Here is a 6,672-nt window from a genome sequence, read left to right as displayed (position 1 = left end):
ACCCATTGTTCACGTATTTGATTATACTTGTGTCGGTGTCACACTAGATTTTAGAATACCTCGTTCTTTTATCGGAAAAAATGACGCCTATTTTATATACTGAAAATCTAAATTAATAATAAATTTAATGTTAATCAAGAAGGAACATCGATTGGATGTTGGACGAGAATGTACAGCGTTTGGGATTACATATTATTAATGCTTGTTTCTAAGATGATGTAATTTATGACGTAATAACGGAAGAGGCGGGAATTTCAAATATTGTCAAAGCAGCCCTGACGTGTTAGCTACCGAGCGATTACACGCATTAACGTTAATGCACATTCAGGTTTAATAAATATTAAAGCTCGCGAGTGTAGGCCCGTCGTTAATTAATATTAACGTTAATATACTTTACCCTCATATTATCTTCAAAAGTATAAACGTATATTTAAAACAGAAATAAACACATACCTAATACTTGCCACATTTCGAATGAAGAAATATTTGGCTTCTAAAGTGTTTGCATGATAATAAAATTTAATCATACTGCTTTTATACCGCGTTCAAAATTCCTGTACTATATATTTAATCAGTAAAAAATCGAACTTTTAATTAGCTACAAATTCATAGCAGGTCATAGCCAGCCATGGATCACGTCCATAAATACTAATAACAAGATTTAATTAATATAATATCCAGAGCCCATGTGCACCTGGTAGATACCATGTGCTCGTAGAAATGTTAATTTCAGACGAAGAAGGGTCAATATAAAGAGCAGGAACAGGACAACTTGCATGGAAGCTTAACTCCCCTCAAGAGGATAATAAATATAAATACACACTTCTAAAGGTGAAGTTACTTCATCATCGGTTAATTGCGACACTCAAAACGGCTTTCGCGTTGCTCTATGCATAGAAGGTGACCAATTTTAATCTATCAGTACGAATCATTAATAAAATACTCGCTGCGCTACATAATAGTTTAGGCAACAATTGAATAGTTTTAAGGAATGTATAGGCTGGTGAAATTAGTTTTCTTGTAAATGGAAGCGATATGTAGATGATATGTAGAAATACGATTTCTTAAATGGAATCATCTAATTTTCAATACAATAATCGATGTAACTCATTATTTCCAACAGAATTAATATTAAGCTATTTACGTTAAAAAATCATTAAAACGATATAAAAATTCGACGAATTTTTTTTCGAGCGATGTAAATTAATATGAGAAAAACTTTGTAAAATGAAATAAAGTTAAAGTAATTTAGAAAAAGTTGTTCATCTCTAGCTAAGAACATGGAAATGTTTCAAGTTGCGATGCACATTCGTTAAGTTAAATTTAAAATTTGATAAAGCAGGGCATGCATCATATTACGTAAACATTGCTTCTTAACTTCGCACAATATACATATTAATTATATTGGTAATTACCATTTAATGCATGCAACTTCACAAAATGAAAAACAGTTGAAATAATTAAAAAAAAATTTCTTCATCTCTAAAAACATGAAAATAGATCACGAAACATGAAACGTTCGTTAGGTTGATTTCGAATGACGAAATGCAACCTGCGCAATATAGACGAAAAATCATTTCTCAGCGATGTGATGAGAAATCTCATTTAAAGATTAAATTTCTAACGGGTGAACTTTGCTCCTTACCTTATAACTCATCTCACCACGTGTTAGCGTTACTTGCGAATCTGGTAGCGTGTGCGAAAGGAAGGTTAGGGAAGAGAGTCGGTCGCCGGAACATGCTGATTACAGAAAACCTGCCGCGTTCGTCGGGAACCGTACGTATACCTATCCACGAGATGTTTCTTGCAGCATCAGCTTGTTCGACGATCATACCAGGGTTCGATGCTCCTTTTCACCACGATCGTTATTAACTTTTTACACGTCTATGGTAATCATGTCACTCCGTTCAGAAACTGTCGAAGCAAAGAAGATTAGATCACCAACATCCACCCACCGTCTCTATTGTATGTACTCGCGACTCGCGAACTCGTGACACTAACTGCACTATACTATCATTTTCGATACCCGCGAATTACGATTGAAATTTAAACGCGATATTATACATGCGACATGTAACCTCGATATTTTTATTTATTCTATAAAATTATTATTTTTAAGAGCACACGATTATTAATATTGGTCAATTCCAATTGACGATATGTGTGTATTATTCTTAATCTGATTCGATACTTTTGTGGCAATATTTAAACTGACCAATAGGAGACGTTGAAACAATAACATCATTGGTGAAAGCATATAGGTAATAATACGGTACGTCACAACACGAAACACGATCCATGATTGGCTTTCGCGTTCTGTCCTCTAATTGGCCGATTTAGAATTCCGTTTGTAATGGATGCGTGGTGTTTGTTTGTCTCGAGTGGATTAACTTTTTCATTATTAAGTAGTTTTAAAGAATAGTGTAAATAACGACCAGTGTTCATCGTGTTCCGAAATCATTCTTCGTATCGATGTTGTAAATATTTATTCAAAATATCTGACTTTAATCGCACACGGTCAATATATTGTCAATATTCTCCACTCACCGTACAGTACATAAGCATAGTATTAATACCCGGATCGATTTTTCAATATTCGCCAACCTTCAATTTCAATATTAATATTTCAATATTAATGTTATTATCATAAAGATATAAAGATAATACGCAGCAAGTTATTTCTTACCGTGTAACTGAATTCGATATAGACACAAAGAGAACGTGCGTAGAAGCCCCTTCTATCCTTGTCTAATGAGGTATACACATCGACGCCGTTCGCTGATCGGTAATACACTTATGTATATATTTACTGTACGATTGTGCATACGTTAGTAGCAAGGGGCCTCTGTAACGTTTTGTTTTTATTCCTATATTACACTTTTAGTTCGCTCACGCGTCCTATGTTGATACACATCTCTATGTTTATTATTGATCGTGTCTGAGCTTCTATAAGGCTATGATTACATCGTATGGATCATAGATTTTTTATTTTTGTTACTACTAAAATCATACAGATGATTTAGACAAAATTAATGTTGCTTTTTATCGAGATGATTACGTATATATATATATCATATAACACATACATTATATGTCTATATATATATACATTTATATTGGATTATATTATATACATATATTACACATGTCACACATATCACATCACATATGTATACATTATGTATTACATATATATTCATATATGTATTTGATTGACGTATTTGTATTCGATATATTTGATTGACGTATTCATATTCGATATATTTGATTGACGTATTCGCCAGAACGTGCATCTACAGCGACCCTATCATAACAGGCTTAACACGTTGAACACCACAATTTTGCGATTTCCAAATTAAACCACGTGTGTGCCGACAATACTACTCACTGTTATTTGCTTTAACCGAAAATGTCTCGAATAGAAAGTTCATCATAGATACTACAAGATACTATAAGATACTACATACTACTAGATACTACAAGACTAACGTGGTTAACGTGGTATTGAACGTGTTAAAATAATCATCGATCGCGTGTCAGTTTTCCGTACAATCATTCGAATGACGTAGTATATACTCCGTCACTTGTTATTAATTTCCGCGTTCTAGATATCGTGTTTCACTTTTGTCCGCGTGTCGATCGTCTCTGATCGCCACGCCACTTCAGCAACAACAGAGCGCTTCGGACACGATCTCGCGTATCCCGTGAGTTAACAGGCGTCGTTATTAATTTCCCACGCGCGCGTGTTACAATTTTGGACTTAAACGCGGAACACGTACGATGAGAACGCGTTGATCCTTGTCGCGAGCGTGCAGCGCGGTGTGAAACTGTCTTCGTTGCGCGCGCAACGCGTGCTGTTGACCCATCGTCATGGCAACCGTGCGACGAGTCTACACTCGTCCAAGGTGGATGGACTGCGGCCTGACGCGACCGAACAGAAGTCAGTGCACGCGCGGACGTCAAGCCGTATGTTCATGTTCTCTCTGTGCGAAATCGGAGTGACGTTTGACTTTGCCTGCGTCGTTCGTACTGCCGGTTTAGAGTGCTTGTGTTTTCTGTATCACTGGACGAGAGGGGGATCCTTAAGGCCGGCATTCATCGTGGCTAGACAGATCATGGAGTGACTGTTCGTCGATCGCACAAATAAGGTATGTGTACATCTAATTACAATTTATATTTTTGTCGATACTTACTGGCGCGGGGTTTTTATCGAACCGAAAGTTACTAGGCTAAGAAGGTTCTCGTGACACGGTTAACATTAGAACTATCGACGAGTAACGTACAACACTTGTAACAACGAAGTCAAAATAAAAGCTATGCATTTTCAAAAACCTACTGCTGCAAATCTAGAATAATTATATGAAAAAATTAAGAATTGATTGTTATGATTACGGTGATATATAGTTCTAGTATTAAAAAATGTGCACGCGATAATATCGTTACGAGATCGTTGACTAACGCTTACTCGTCAGGTGGTAAAATTGAAACGATAAAACTGATAGGTTATTGAAAACGTTTTCGCGGAACATGGCAGGGCATATATTGTAAAAAGAACTAAGTGGCTTATGTGTGGATTCAGCAACCAATATTATATCGATACTTCGTTCGATAACATATCTCGATCATGATTCTCTTATACAATTTTATAAATATTATTAACAAATTTATTAACAAAATGACAAGTTATAGGTTATCATTATTAATTAACTCTTTTGCATAGGGATTTCTCTATTTAAAAGTAAATCGTACAAATTACAAATTATCACATTCTACTCGACTATCTATTTTTATTTTATTTATTCAAATTCCATATGTATATATATATATTCATTTTTGTAAAATTGTAAAAGTATAAAAGAATTCATAATCTATAATTTTTAACTTGTCAACTCACTGATATTGTTAGAATTAAATAATTGTGCAAGACGGTCCATAAAACGCGCGAAAAGAAAAAGAAAAGATGGCTTCCTATTCAAATTTAGGCGCGAAATGATTAATCCAATATTCTTTACACGGAATATTGTTACACGACGAAAATTCGCAACGATATACGTTTCAATACCTAGAAATGTATAACTATCGTCTGTAGGACGACACCGTGATGCGTCGGAATACGTTAATGGAAACGAATGTTTCTCAAGTGCTTCAGTCTCTGTCAACCATCGGTCGAGTGGTTCTCTCTGCTTTTAGTTTTTGAAGATCGAGTTAGAAGTGAGTGCGCCGTTTATCAGGTTACGATGAAAGCGACGTTATCCTCGGGCTGAATGCACTTTCGTGATTTTTTCCCCCGTCGTTTCGATTTTGAACGGGGATAAAAAAGCTTTTCACCTGGACCATCGATCCTTTTAAATAATCCTCGCGTTGTTCGCGTAGACATAACCATGGCTTTTTTGTCCGATTTTGGAGAACTTGGACATTCAGAAAATTGCCAGCCCGTTTTTCTAAAGTAGAATAAATTATACTTATTCTTGAATAATTCGGAAAAATTTTTATACAGAAGTTCATTTCATAAAAATATATTTCATTTTAAGCTCAGTTTATTCTGTTTTTCTTTTTAAACTAAATACACTAAAACGATCTCGATCATGTAGTAGAATAAATAGTAGGTATATTTATAAAATGGTAATTGGATTTCAAAATTGTATATCTTAATCTCATCATTTTTGGTGGAAAAAAAGTTGGCTAAAATATTTTTAAATTTCTATCCCATCATCTCCATAAGGTTATTTTCTTTATGAACATCTACTGTGAAATTGTTATGTATTTCTCTATAAAATAATGTTCTCCAATTTTATCAATCCTCATGCAATAATTCTCTGTAGCTTGTTTCAAATCTCATACGATTCTCTATCTTCTGATATGTTGCAACATTCTAACAATAATAATAATAATAATAATAATAATAATAATAATAATAATAATAATAATAATAATAATAATATTTATTAATTTCGGCTTTTGCTGTCTCGAATTACATGTCTTAATTGTTTATCCATACAAATCTTCACGTACATATTTATGAATTATAGAGCGACACTTATAAGTTATTAATAAACCTACATATATGCTACTTATTCATAGCTTTGATTTAGTTTTGCACTTTCATTTTCCTTTTTCTCTAAGGAGCGAATCCAGTTGACTGCCTATTCACAATATTTTCCTTCTACAATTCCTTTCATATTACCTCTCAATTTCTCCATTCTCTTGCACTTCGTTACACGGTGTTTCAACTTTCCTTCCCTATCATTACATAATTCTCACCTCTTTTTATCTTCCTCTAACAAAAATCTATTCGGTCTCTCGAAGTTGCCGCATCTTACCCTTGCTATTCTTTTTTTGACTATCGTCTTCACCACGTTTACCTAGATATTCTGGCCTAGCTTCGTATCCAATTCATAGCACTGTAATAGCAAACTCCTTCATAAAATCTCCCTATTAAATCTTCAGTATTTTAAACATTAAATCACATCCTCCACGTATATTTACGCTACGCAAATATCATATGTGTATATTCGACTCGTGAATCGAAACGAAACATCGAGTATTCATAGAAGGATTGAGATGTGGTATCGAGTGAACCGGAAGTTGTTTAGAGGCTCATGAAGTTGCCGAGCAACACCACCAGTCTAATTCAAACGATGTAATTCGACGCAAGATCGTTGGACCAGTTGG

At 34.5% G+C, this 6,672-nt stretch overlaps 1 protein-coding gene and 1 long non-coding RNA gene across 2 annotated transcripts in view; one reads left to right on the top strand and one right to left on the bottom strand.

Annotated features, from left to right (window-relative positions):
- Window positions 1-1,522: 1,522 nt before the first annotated feature.
- On the bottom strand, window positions 1,523-3,679 carry LOC117205894. The gene is made up of 4 exons (XR_004487308.1): window positions 3,551-3,679; window positions 2,687-3,000; window positions 2,548-2,604; window positions 1,523-1,914 (listed from the first exon to the last, which is right to left on the bottom strand). It is a non-coding gene; the product is annotated as an uncharacterized LOC117205894 (long non-coding RNA).
- An 85-nt stretch (window positions 3,680-3,764) lies between these two features.
- Window positions 3,765-6,672, top strand: part of LOC117205893 (protein rhomboid) — a 167,060-nt gene continuing 164,152 nt past the window's right edge. The window contains exon 1 of the mRNA XM_033444719.1: window positions 3,765-4,148. The gene's annotated coding sequence lies outside the window, so the exon portion shown is untranslated. The remainder of the gene's footprint in view (window positions 4,149-6,672) is intronic.

The sequence above is a fragment of the Bombus bifarius genome, unplaced genomic scaffold (assembly GCF_011952205.1).
Source record: "Bombus bifarius isolate JDL3187 unplaced genomic scaffold, Bbif_JDL3187 scf7180000007996, whole genome shotgun sequence".
In the NCBI taxonomy this organism is placed as follows: Eukaryota; Metazoa; Arthropoda; class Insecta; order Hymenoptera; family Apidae; genus Bombus; species Bombus bifarius.
This window is presented reverse-complemented; position numbering and strand designations above follow the sequence as displayed.